The sequence below is a fragment of the Mustela nigripes genome, chromosome 13, assembly GCF_022355385.1.
Source record: "Mustela nigripes isolate SB6536 chromosome 13, MUSNIG.SB6536, whole genome shotgun sequence".
NCBI lineage: Eukaryota > Metazoa > Chordata > Mammalia > Carnivora > Mustelidae > Mustela > Mustela nigripes.
In genome coordinates, this window is record NC_081569.1 from 82843982 (window position 1) to 82858422 (window position 14441).

At 43.0% G+C, this 14441-nt stretch overlaps 2 pseudogenes; both read right to left on the bottom strand.

Annotated features, from left to right (window-relative positions):
* Positions 1-335: 335 nt before the first annotated feature.
* LOC131999412 (Y-box-binding protein 1-like) lies at positions 336-7745 on the bottom strand (annotated as a pseudogene).
* Positions 7746-11072: 3327 nt separating this feature from the next.
* Positions 11073-13876, bottom strand: LOC131999413 (vacuolar protein sorting-associated protein 72 homolog; annotated as a pseudogene).
* Between the last annotated feature and the right edge of the window lie 565 nt (positions 13877-14441).

A 14441-nucleotide genomic window follows, 5' to 3' on the forward strand; every position in this document is an offset into this window, starting at 1 on the left:
TGTGCAAAAGCTTTTGATCTTGATGAAATCCCAATAGTTCATTTTTGCCCTTGCTTCCCTTGCCTTTGGCGTTGTTCCTAGGAAGATGTTGCTGCGGCTGAGGTCGAAGAGGTTGCTGCCTGTGTTCTCCTCAAGGATTTTGATGGATTCCTTTCACACATTGAGGTCCTTCATCCATTTTGAGTCTATTTTCGTGTGTGGTGTAAGGAAATGGTCCAATTTCATTTTTCTGCATGTGGCTGTCCAATTTTCCCAGCACCATTTATTGAAGAGGCTGTCTTTTTTCCATTGGACATTATTGCTGGAATTTCATCTTCATTTCTTCATGCTGGATGACTAAACCGGATGATGGAAGGGATGGTAAGCCGGCATTGACTCAGCCTCGCCCTGCTCAGCCTCGGGAGCGGACGAATTCTCAGCTGGTGGATCGGCTGCTTTTGTCTCTTTGCCATCTTGCGGTTTAGGGTTTTCTGGGCATCTGTGTGGGTAATTGAAGTTGCCCCGGTACCGACGCTGAGGTGGTGAGGAGGACCCCTGCGGAATCGTGGTCTATAACTCGGATACATGGGGCGCCTGGGTGGCTCAGTGGGTTAAGCCTCTGCCTTCAGCTCAGGTCATGATCCCAGGGTCCTGGGATCGAGTCCCCCATCGGGCTCTCTTCTCAGCAGGGAGCCTGTTTCCCCCCTCTCTGTGCCTGCCTCTCTGCCTACTTCTGATCTCTCTTCCTCTGTCAAATAAATAAATAAAATATTTTTTTTAAATCAATCAATCAATCAATAACCCCGATACATATTCTGTCTCACTGGTCTACCTTGTTCTCCTGCACCCTGGTTGTCAGCCCCTTCCATCACTTCTCCCTGCACAGGAGGGTTGGGATACTGTGGTCGACGCCCATAGGGTCTCCGCATGTAGTTAGGTGGGAACCGTAGCTTGCGGCAGGGCCGGCGCTTTTGGGCCTGGCCTTCGCGAGCACTTTCCGATCCCTTGTTCTTTTCCCCACTCTCACTTTGCTGGTAATTGCGTGGAGGACCCCCGCGACTTGAATAGCGCCTGTAATGGTTACGGTCTGCTGCGTATTTACTGCCTGGCACTGGAACTGCACCAGGGCCCATCACATTTGCTGCCTCCGCACCCTCTTCTCCTTCAACACCATCAAACTCACAGTCTCTCCATCTCCTACACTGCGAAGGTACTTCCTGGGGTTACTCTTCTTTACGGCGGTCTGGTGTACAAATACTTCTTCCTTGGTGTCATTCCTGTTGGTGAAACCGTATCCGTTTCTTACACTGAACCATTTTACTGTTCCCAAAACCTTCGTTGAGATGAGCCTGTTGTCCCCGCCGGCAGGTGCCACCGATGTGAGGCCGCCCGGGCCGCTGCTCCCTGCGCCCCTGCGTGTGGTGCCGGGCTTGGTGTGGGCAGCGTTGGGGGCGGGGGCGGTGGGGGGCGCGGCAGGCGGCTGCTGGGTCTCACTCAGCCTCGCTGCTCCTGGTTGAGGTGATGGTGACTGGGGCCGGCTACGGCAGCCGCGGCTCCTCCCAGGTGTGACCGTAACTAGGCCGGCGGCCGCGGTGGCACTGCTCAGGACTGGCTCTCTGGGGTCCGCTCTCCACTCCTGCTACCAATTGAACTCAGGAAATACTCTCTTAATTACCTGCTCAGTAGCCACATTCCTCCCCTTCTTTACTTGATAATCCCCTTAATAATGTGTTTGAGTAGAATTGGCACATCCCAGAGATAAATCATGACCATGATTAGTCCAAGATCAGGTATGAGACCCAGTTCTGCTCAAGGAGTTCCAAGACAAGGCCTCCTTAGAGGGATTCCCAAAATAGAATACTAAGTCAAACTGGTATAAATATTTTTAAGGCATTTAATACTTGACAAAGTTTTCCTCCCTTCTTTCCCTCCAAAAAAAAGTACATTTTTTTCAAAATTCCTTTTCTCCCTGCCCCCTTGCTTTTGGTTCAAATTCAACTGCGTAGAAACAGGAAGTCTGGAATTGTGGCAGCCGTCTTGAAACTATCATGGAAGGGCCTGAATCACAGATATTGGCCTGTCACCCTGTTCAAATCTGCAGCCATCTGCTTTCAGACTGCACTTCAAAAGTATTCTAACTGAAATACACCTGTGTAATAAAATATTACAGGTTTTCAAAATGATGCTTATGAAATTTTCTGATGTGATGAAAAAGCTTATGATATAACATTAAGTTAAAGGGTGGCAGGTTACAAATCTTAATTTAGAATGTAATATTAGCTATGTTCAAATGTGGATAGAAAAAAACGGGAAACAGACAACACAAAATGTTAAGAATATTTGTTTCTAGATGATGGGATCATAAGCCGTTTGTCCTTCAGCTTGTAGTTTTGTTTTGTTTTTTTTTTTAAGATTTTATTCATTCATTTGACAGAGAGAGAGAGATCACAAGTAGGCAGAGAGGCAGGCAGAGAGAGAGGAAGGGAAGCAGGCCCCCTGCTGAGCAGAGAGCCCCATGCAGGACTGGATCCCAAGACCCTAAGATCATGACCTGAGCCCAAGGCAGAGGCTTAACCCACTGAGCCACCCAGGCTCCCCTCAGCTTGTGTTTTTTTCTTTTTTTTCTTTGTGTTTTTCTGTATTTTCCAAATAATACAATCAGTTTATATTACTTTTACTATCAGAAGGAAAAAAGACAAACAATAAAGACTCCTATGAGATCAGAGAGTTAAACTAGGATACTCAAAAACAGTCCCAGGGTAAATATGGCCAAGTATCATTTTCTAGACTAAGAGCCATGAATTCTAATCATCTCCAAGGCCCTCACTTATCTTTGTAGCCAGAGAGAGGAAAATTGTTGAATTTAGTACAGTCTCTGATCACTAGGTTATCTAATCTCATCAGTAACAATCACAACTTTTTTGTTTAGAATAATAAATTAGATTTTATTATATTTACAAAAGCAACTCTTGCTCTTTGTGGGGAAAGGAAAAAAAAAAAAAAAACAGAATACATCTGAGAAGTAAAAGATCCCCACCACAACAGCCCTTGGAAGTAAACACTATCAGTGGATCAGTGAATATTTTCCCATTCTGCTAGGTCATATACAAACTTAAAACACAACACACACACACACACACACGTTCTAACTATGTAAGTTCTTAAAAAAGTTACCGTCTTTTTCCCCTTTGGCATTATACTGTGGACAATTTTCTATTTCTATTTCTACTCCTTGTAATGGCAGCATGGTATTTTATTGAACAGGAGTACTACAATTTATTTAATGGACATTATGGTTGTTTAGAATTTCTACTACTGAGTTTGAAGAGACTATCAATAACACTCTTCATTTTCCTTTTGGATTTCAGAATAATTAAAAGACAAAGACACAGGATTCAGATACAGAAATCGAATGTCACTTCCATTACCAATTTAAGCAGGCTCTGGAGAACATGGCTTAAGTGTGAGAGCCAAATGAGTTTGCTAGTCAGATCTCTACCACCACCATCAGAATGTAATTTAAACCCAAAAATTCAGATTACCCCTAAGGCCAGAGTTCACCCTATGATCAAGAGCTGATAAGAATCCAACGTCATGCTGCCAGACCCAATCAAGGAGAGGGAGAGGAAGGGGCCAAACAGAAAGTATTCAGCTCTTTGTTCCAAACACACAACCAAAAACAGTTGCTCCTCCCCAAGGTTAAGGTAGGTGAGGAGATAGCGCAAAAGGTTAAGAACATTAGTCTGGTGTCGTTCCCTCCATGCGCTAACGTGAAGCCTAGAGAAAGGCTGTCTCTGCCCTCACTTGTCCCAACTAGTGAATTTCCTAGTACAAATAAACTTGTGCTACTATTTGAGTACTACTGTAGGACAGAGACCTAGATTGCTAGATCAAAAGTCTATTTAAAATCTCAAAAGGTATTTCAAAATTCCCTTCAAAAAATGGTATTGTTAGGAGTTAGTTGGACAGTTAGGTAGTCAGGGCCAGGGTCCCCAACAAGAAAATATGGAGTCAGGACAGCTAAGACGCCACTGCCTTAAGATCCTGTTTTCAACTTAGACAGAATCACACTCACGCTCTGCTGTGCAGTCTTTGCAAAAATGAGTTCTGCAAAATGTCCTAAAATAAGACAATTAACCACAAAGCATTTGTCCCTATCATGGGCAAGGGACAGTTAAGACATCAGCCCCCAGATGTCAGCACAAGAGATCTTCAGGGCTGACATTAGCCTAATAGGTAGATAGATATGTGAGCGAAGCCCAATCGGCATGGCTCAGCACACCCTGGTTGCTTAAGATAGTTCCACAAAAGAGCTCATTAAAAACTCTTAAACTTAGAAACTCCAAGGGCAACCCTCTAGGGTCTTCTCCCTCTCCAGGAGCTTTATACTGTTGCTCAATAAAACTTTGCTTTGCTCCCCGCCGTTCTTCATCTAGTCTATCTCTTCGTTCTTTGAAGTAATGCAACTAAGAACCACAGGCACTAAAGGCAGAGAAATCCTTCAATAGTGTCAATTCATTCTCCCACCAAGAGGATAAGAATGCTTCTTTTGGGGACACCTGGGTGGCTCAGTTGGTTAAGCAGCTGCCTTCGGCTCAGGTCATGATCCCGGCATCCTAGGATCGAGTCCCACATCAGGCTCCTTGCTTGGCGGGGAGCCTGCTTCTCCCTCTGTCTCTGCCTGCCACTCTGTCTGCCTGTGCTTGCTCTCACTTCTCTCTCTATGACAAATGAATAAATAAAATCTTAAAAAAAAAAAAAAAAAAGAATGCTTCTTTTGCCCCTTCTAGCCAACTACCCACAATACTTTTCATCTTTATCAATCTGTTACACAACAATCTGTTGTCTTAGACTACCAATAAAGGTGAGCACCTCTTCATAACTCCTGGGCATTTATATCTCTTCTCCCATGCCTGCCTGTTCAGGAACATGAACTTGTTTTCCCAGCAATAGTATCCCATCGGTTTTCACCTTCCATTCTCTCTTGCCAAGTCCTTTTGCAAACAACTGTACAGATTTATGAGACGTCCAGATGGGGTTAGAGGTGGCACCTCTGGGAGTGAATTCAGGTTTTCCTGGAAATATAAGCCAAGCAAACATGTTCCTTTGGCTTTCATAAAACCACATCCCAGGGAAATTATTTAATCAGTCTGTATACAACTACAATATTAAATGCCAAAGTATCATTGGGAGTCAAGGGGTCAAACTTGAGGTCTAGCTCTGCCATTTAATAAACTTGGTTACCTGGGGCAAGCCAAGTCACTAAATCTCTCTAAATTCCAGTAGCTTCTTCTAGCACATAACAGTAGAATGAGATGAACTAGACGGGAAGTTTTCAAGATTTCTTTTCAGCAGCAGAACTGTTATGAGAATTCTAAATATAAAAGAGAAAAAGTCAGAGTGACTCTGTTTGAAGCCAAGATGGGAGACCCTAAGCCTCAGCTAAACAGCATCCAGCTTGTCCCCCCAGTAGCCTCTGATATATTCATAGAATTTCCTCATAGAATTCTTAGAAACCCATCAAGCCCAGCTTGAAAACCCACAGGCTTAGAACTGCCAAGTACCTCCCAGCACTACTCTAGACAGTCAGGATTTAAAAGAAGGACAATTCTGACTCACTCTAGTATATAAACAAGTGCTGTTACATTACCTAAGGGCCTGTTTCATTTTCAGGTGCTTCTAAATTTGAAGATAACTCAGTTTAAAAAAACTGACACAAATAGCATTAGCATCTGTAACAGAATGACTCCAGGCTAGAATGGACTCTAGGAACTCTTCAACACTTAAAATACCTAGATTTGGAAATATCTAATATTAATGTTTTATAAGATTACCTCATGGGGACCATAGGATCAAGCCTTGCCCTAAAGGTAGGGGTGTGTTTCCCCTTGATGGGACTCATCATTTATATTGTTCCTTGGCTTAAGAAGACATCAACACAACAGCAGAAAACAGGCTTTAGGAAGAAGCCTTAAGAAGGGTGAGGAAAGGGCGCCTGGGTGGCTCAGTGGGTTAAGTCGCTGCCTTCGGCTCAGGTCATGATCTCAGGGTCCTGGGATCAAGTCCCGCATCGGGCTCTCCGCTCAGCAGGGAGCCTGCTTCCTCCTCTCTCTCTCTCTGCCTGCCTCTCTGCCTACTTGTAATCTCTCTCTGTCAAATAAATAAAATCTTTAAAAAAAAAAAAAAAGAAGAAGAAGGGTGAGGAAAGAAATATCCTCAGACTGGCTACATAATTTGTGGAGCACAGGACAAAATAAAAATATGGTGCCCCTTGTTCAGTAATTATTAAGAACTTCAGCTGGCAGAGCGAAATAAGTCAATCAGAGAAAAACAATATTATCATATGATCTCTCCGACATGAGGAATTTAAGAGGCAGGGTGAAGGGTTGTGGGGGGTAGGGAAGGAAAAAATGAAACAAGATGGGATTGGAAGGGAGACAAACCATAAGAGACTCTCAATCTCAGGAACAATCTGAGAATTGCTGGGGGGTAGGAGGTTAGGGGTAGGGTGGCTGGGTAATGGACACTGGGGAGGGTGTGTGCTATGGTGAGTGCTCTGAATTGTGTAAGACCGATGATTCACAGACCTGTACCCCTGAGGCAAATAATATATTATATGTTAATTAAAGTAATAAATAAATAAAACTTCAGCTGGCAGAGCATTAAACCATGTGTATGATTTTTTTTAAGATTTTATTCATTTGTTTATTTATTTATTTGAGAGAGATCGCATGTGGGGGTGGAAGGAGTGGGCAAGAGCTGAGGGAGAGGGATAGAATCTCAGCAGATTCCTCACAGGGCTCCATCTCTGTACCGGGAGATCATGACCCGAGCCAAAATCAAGAGTCTGTTGCTCATCTGACTGAAGCACCCTGTGTGGAAGAGGATTCTAATGGGGGGAACTTAGATGTACAGATGGCTTGTCTGCCAATCAAGCTGGGCTACCACGACCCCGAGATCTAATGGTGAGTTTGGTCCACACTCTGAGGAATAGTAATGTCTGAGGCACGTCTGATGTGCGCATGAATAAGAGGAAGTTAAGTGGACCCTCAGAAGAGCCTGAGAACAAGGCAATGAACTGTAGGAAACCTGGCTCTTGACCTGCTAAGGAGTTAAGTAAACTATTCTCTGCATGTCATGGCCTTTGCATTATTCAGGAGCCTTCAAGGAAACTCCTTAAAATGCTCCCCACTCATGCTTTGGACTTTTGGAAAAGAGCTTCATAGACCTCCGATGGAAGATCCCAGCTCCCTCTCCAGGGGACACATGTGGATCACAGAAGGGGACAGCTGTGCCTAGCAGGAGAGGGTGAGCACAGGTAAATAACCATGAGACAATGTGATAAGGGCTAGGAGAGATCCACCCCACGCACCATGGTAAGGGAGGGATGGTTTCCTTTTGGGAGGGACTGAGGAGAGAACCTGAGAACGACCCTGCAAGAAGGCACCAGTGTTAGCCAGTGGGAAACAGCACCAGAAGAGGGACGAGTAAATGAATGAATGAAAATGCATGCATGCACATGAAATCATCCCAGAGGCACACATACCACAATTTGGAAAACACTATATTGAGTAAATAAAAACCAGACTTGACATTTTAAGTAAGGTTCTGCTCCTTACTAAAACCTTCAGGCAAGAAGAAGAAAGAACACACACCCAGCAGCGTTTCAGCGCCTCACTCGTCTCAGTAGCTTCAGACAACATGCTCTTACACATCTTGATGCGGAACAAATACGTAGAACTAGCTTTCTGACTTGAATAAGCCATATTAAGGGTCTTTTCTAAGAACTGTTTTTCTTTCCAATTGAGCAAGGGTCTCTTAGATCCAGGAGACCTGTGGAGAGAGGCCTGTGAGGGCAAAGGGGAATGGGTGCTTCCAGCATGAGGGCGGCAGTGGAGTTTCCCTCAGCTCACAGCCCTCCTTGTCACAGCATTAGTCCAACAAAAGCTCTGTCTTCTACCCTCACTTTATCTTGCCAATGATCCCATTCCTGCCATGAAAAGGCCAAGATAGGAAAAGGAAGGGATGAGAGAATCCCATCTTGCCCCTCTGAACTACAGGCTGTCGATCAGTCCCCATGACTTGTTAACTTTCAGTGAGCAGAACAGACAGCACTCCAGTCATGCTGTCCTATCAAGGCAGAGTTCAGACGACACCCGGTGGCAGCCTTGGGGGGAGGGGACCCAGCTTCTCTCTGATGAAAGAGAGGCAAGCAGATATCTGGGTAGTAATGGCCTCCTGGGCTGCCCTGCCAAATTCATACAAAAAACCAGCTGCCACCCACCCAGGGCCTCCACCCACAGCGTCCAGAAGCCCTGTCTCAACCCCACGTCTAGCAATCGTTTCTCCTGCACTTGCCAAAGAATTAAGCTAGACAGAAAACAAAGTGAATTTTTTACCTATCAACTATGTAAAGGCACCCCAAATTTTGTGGGATATTTTTATGATTATAAATGTAGCAGATGCTTCATGAGGAAATTTAATTTTTTTTAATATTTTTATTTATTTATTTGACAGAGAGAGAGAGAGAGAAAGAGAACACACAATCATGGAGAGTGGCAGGCAGAGGGAGAGGGAGAACGCAGTGCAGGGCTCTATCCCAGGACCCTGGGATCATGACCTGAGCTGAAGGCAGACACTTAACCAACTGAGCCACCCAAGCACCCCGGAAATTTAATATTTTAATGTTAGGTTTTTAAATCTGATAGGCATAAAAGAGGAAGGAAAAAATCATACCCAAAGTTAGTATCGTTTTTGCTATTTTAGTATTCTCTCTAGCTTTTTTTTTTCTGTGCGGTTTCACATCCTCAAAGATTGAACTATATATTCAGTTTTTTATCAATATTTTTAGTAGAAATATTTAATACTCTTATAGCTAAAGTATGATGTGTTTATTAGAGAGAACATAACAAAAGTAAAGAAAAATAAAAATAATCATTCACAGTCTCACCACCCTGAGGCAACAGCATAATATTTTTATTATTTTAGTTTTTCTTTTAATCCTGACTCATTTACTTAACTTTCTACATAGGCATCAAAATTTTTTGCAAACATCACCTGTTTGTGGAGAGGTCATAATTAACTGATTGACAGCCTGTACCTTTTTTTAAGGTAGGCATATTGAAATATACTTACTAGTTACCATAAAATAGTAAAATTCACTACTTTTAGGTGTATAGTACCATGAACTTTGACAAATATATACAGCTGCATAACCGCCACCAAAACTGAGATGTTTTCATTAGCATTTTCATCACCCCAAAAAGTTCCCTCATGCCCTTTGTCTGGACATAAACATCATTTTGAATAGCTTATATTCTTACCTTTATAAAAACCTGCCCATAGGGTCTCAGTCAGTGGAGCATACAACTCTTGAGCTCAAGGTTGTTAAGTCTGAGTCCCATGTTGGGTGTACAGATTAGGTAAAAAATTAAAAATTTGCACATAAATATTTATATCAGCTTTATTCATAATTCCACAATACTGGAAGCAACCAAGATGTCCTTCAATAGGTAAATGGATAAACCAACTGTGGCACATCTATGTGCAAGTCAGTGGGAGATTACTCAGCAATAAAAAAACATGAGTCGTCAAGCCACAAAATAACACAGAGAGGGGCACCTGGGTGGCTCAGTGGGTTAAGCGTCTGCCTTCGGCTCAGGTCATGATCTCAGGGTCCTGGGATCGAGTCCTGCACTGGGCTCTCTACTCAGCGGGGAGCCTGCTTCCCCCTCTCTCTCTGCCTGCCTCTCTGTCTACTTGTGATCTCTCTCTCTGTCAAATAAATAAATTAAATCTTTAAAAAAAAAAAACACACAGAGAAAGAAGCTTGCTAAGTGAAAGAAGTCAGCCTGAAAATCATAATTCTGATATAGAGCTTTCTCAATATTTAGAGACAATACAAAGATCAGTTGCTGCCAGGGGTTGGGAGAAGAAAAGGAACAGTGAATAGGTAGATAACAGGCAACTTTTAGGACAGTGAAAGCATTCTGTATGATACTATAATGCTGGATACATGTCATTAAGCATTTGGAAAAACCCATAGAACTGCCCAACAGAAAGAGTGAACCCTAATGTCAATTACAGATTTTAGCTAATAATATTATATTATATTAATTATATTAATTATTATTTATAATAATACTTATATTTCTATTTAAATATATTATATATTATATTTATAATTATTTATATTTATATATTAATTATGATATAATTGTATTATATTAACTATATTTAGCTAATTATATTAACATGAGCTCATCAGTTATAACAATGAATCCACTAATGCAAGATGCTAATAATACCACAAATTGTTGTTGGTATAGGGGAATATATGGAAACACTCTGCACTTTTGTTCAATTCTCCTATAAATCTAAAACTGCTTTAAGAAATAAAGTATTCATTTTTTATATATATAATATATATCATTATATATATATAATATATATATCATTATCAATACCAAGTATATAAATATATATTTATATAGGATATATATTATATATTAAGTTATTAAATATATAATATATAAACAGATCTATATTATTTATACACTTATATATTTATGTATATTAAATTTTATATATTAAATATTTATATGTGAATTATAAATATACAATATGTAAATTTATATGTTGTAAATATGTATTTAATTATATATTAAATATTTCTATATTTATACATGTATCTATTATATATACAAATACATAAAAGGAAAAATAAATATATGTAAAAAATATATTATATATATGTATGTACATGCAAATCAGTTATATATAAGTGAACAAGTGAACCTCTCCCTATAAAAAGAATCACTCTCTGAAAGACTTTCTATCAGCTTGAAATAGTCCTCTGTACAGGATAAGAACTCAGTAATAAATAAGAGGCTAAGGAAGTGAGAGAAAGAAAAGGAGAGAGGCAGGCACGGAGAGGCATTTTATTTTGGAAGATTCAAACACAGGAGGAAAGACAGAAGAAAAACAAAATATAGAAAAGGGTTGGGCCAAGATTGGACAACAAAGAAGAGAAGCAGGTAAAGGAGGGACAACGTCAAGAACCCCAGAGTCAGGGCAGGGGAGATTTCTCAGGACTAGACATGTCTTCGTCGGCTGCCAGTGCTCTGGTCCAAGGTCAGGGCCCAGAGCAGGGAGGCACTCAGGAGGTGGTGGCCCAGGGCCCACGGCCCAGGTGGTGGCCGCAGCATGTGGGCAGTGATGCCTTTCTTGCAGGCCTCAAAGATGATCTTGAAGGTCAAGCAGGGGCATAAGCTATGTCTCTAACAGGTTCCAGCGTCTACCAGCTCGACCTTCATTGCCCACCTGCCTGTACTCACTAACCGCTGCCTTACATTTTTCCTTGAGCTTTTCTTTCTGGTTAACCTCCTAACTCAGACGAATAAAACCCAAAACCACTCCTCACATGATGGCAAGTCCCCTGACAAGGCCTGGAGCCAGCCCACCCCAGACCACCCAGGCAGTTTGACTAAACCCCTGACTGGAGCTTGTGCAGATGGACTGGGAAGTAACCCATGGGATGGCAGCCTTTACTCATCATAATACTAAAATATCTGCCCTTGGAGGAGCGTCAGCCTCATTTACATAACCATACAATGTGTCTAGGCGTGCTTCTTTGAGGCTCAGGCGCGACCTTACACTGGCCTCCACATACCACCAGAAGTCTTCCCTCTCTGAATATTCGTCCTAACCCTAAACAAAAGGTACTCATTCATCCCCCTTCCTCTGATATTATTTGCTTGCAAATAAAGTTTTCTTTGTGCGACAAGTCATCTGAGGCAGTTTCCATGACTCACCAAGGAGCAAACTCATGCTGGTTCCATTGCACCAGGACCAGGCTGGGCAATAGGTCAACAAGAAGTCCTTCAGAACAGGGACCTTTGTAGGGCCACCCTGAGGGAACCCATTCTTCAAATGACATAGCATCACTAAAAGTGATGGCATCACATGAGCTGTGAGCAGGGTAGAAGACAGACCCAGCCCCAGCACAGACATCAAGGCTAAAGCAGTGGAAGCAGGATCAAGTACTTCTCCTCCGCAGTTCTCTGCCTTGGGGCCGGGCTCCACCAGCCAGGGACACTGTCACTGAGTAACAAGTGATCCTGTGCTCTGGGATCTCCTGCTTCTTGCAAGCCAGCTTCTTTCTGGCAGGCTTGAGCTACTTCTGCTCTAAGCAGGAGTTAGGGGTCCCCAGAAAAAGAAAGATGAGACTTATCTTCCACGACACTAGAGAAGTCATTTTAGGCCTCCAGCTATGCCCCATGATCTATGCGCTACTTGCCCAAAAATACTTCTCAAAGAAGTTTCTGGAAGGTGTCAGAATTACAAAAAAAAAAAAAAAAAGCAAAAACCACAGTAGTTATGGATTTTAAGGGAACAAAGGGAATGCAAAAACTAACAGTCTCCACCAGGCCAGGAAATAGGATATCACGGACAATAAATCAGTGGTAAAACTCCCAGTGCTATTTCAAAAGTAAGCTAACCCTGCATTCCTAATCCGAGATAAGGAACCCAAGATACCGTCCAGTTTATACCAGCTCTCAGAGGATGCCCACAACGCCTTCTACTTGGTCCGACAGTTACAGCTGCTTCATTACAAAGTCTCCATCCTAGCAGAAGCAGAAGCTTCATTAATATAACATAAAGAGGGCGCCTGGGTGGCTCAGTGGTTTAAGCCGCTGCCTTCGGCTCAGGTCACGATCTCAGGGTCCTGGGATCAAGTCCCATATCGGGCTCTCTGCTCAGCAAGGAGCCTGCTTCCGTCTCTCTCTCTCTGCCTGCCTCTCTCTCCATCTACTTGTCATCTCTCTCTGTCAAATAAATAAATAAAATCTTTAAAAAAAAAAAAAAAGGTTTTTAAAAAAAATATATATATAACATAAAGATATGTATATATACATATGTGGGCAAGTTTTCTTTTTTTTTTTTTAAGATCTTATTTATTTATTTGACAGAAAGAAAGAAAGATCACAAGTAGGCAGAGAGGCAGGCAGACAGAAGGGGGAAGCTGGCTCCCTGCTGAGCAGAGAGCCTGATGTGGGGCTCGATCCCAGGACCCTGGGATCATGACCTGAGCCAAAGGTAGAGGCTAAACCCACTGAGCCACCCAGGCGCCCCGTGGACAAGTTTTATAAGTGGGCCTTGCTACCTTTCACCCACCTGCCTTTACTACTGTCACAAATCTCCCCTTTCTGAATATTCATCCTAAACCCTAAATTTAAAAAGCTGCTCACCCCTGCTTGGGGAGTCATGGCTTTGGAAGTAATATCCCATGATCTCCTTATTTGCTGCAAATAAAGTCTCCTTTGTGTGACAACTCCACCTGGTGTATACCTGTAACTCACCAAGAAGCGAACTCATGTTAGGGTGGTGACAACATGTCGTCTCTGATAAAGGTAGGTCATGGCCCTCTGTGATGTTGGCCTCCCTGAGCAGCTCGTTTTCCATCAGCAGCCACTCACAAGGGAGTCTCTTTCACCGCCGGGACTGGCCCTGCCTCTCCTGGACCCTAGGGAATGTTTGTGTGTGCGCTCAAGAGATTGACACATGGACTTTTAGAGCATCAGAGCCATCACCCTCCAGTCCTGACCATAGCAGCGCCTTTTCTTCTAGGGCCTTCTGAGAGCTGCCAGCAGTGTTGATCTTTGGAGGACTCGAGTTCTCGGGAGGCCCCTCACAGGTCTGGTGACTCCTCAGTGCTTCCTTCTTGGCTCTTTGGCTTCTCTGCACTGACTGTCAAAGCCAAGGCCCACCTCGCCCACTGTGTCTGATTGTCCTCTTGATATCATCTCCAGAATCCTTCATGAAGCCTCCAGAAGTCATCTGGTAACTCCTCTTCCTACTCTGCCTCCAGTCCAGAAAGCTGGTTCCTTGAGGTCATATGGCCTTCTTTCCCAGACTGTGTACCACCAGAGGCCCCTCACCCGGCTTGGTCAGACAGAGGAGCAAGGGCAAAGTCCCAAGGTGGGGTCAGCACATCAGGTCAGAGGACACAGGCTGAAGTAAAGTGGTGGAAGAAGGGAAGTTAAAGGAGGTGAGATCAGAGAGATACCTAGGGCCAAACCACTTAGGCCTGGGTAGGGACTTCAGACTCTAAGAGTGATGCAATGCCATTGGAGGGTTTTGAGCAGAAGTGAGTTGTGACTGATTTACATTTTAACTGGGCCACTCTGCAAAATGGTTAGCCAATATACTGTAGGAGGACATGATGGGCAGCTTCTAAAATGGTTCCCAGCAATTCCTTCTTCCTCATGTTGAGTGCCATAATATTGTGACTTATACATGATTTCATAAGAAATACACATTTGGTCATCCCCATGTTCTGAACAGAGCTCCTAATACCCTTGGAATTTCCTAAGCAATGAGAGTGATGAAGGTATCTTTTGTTATTCAGAACAAACCCCTTCCAACCACACCTTACTTTATATTAAGAGGATGGTTAAGAG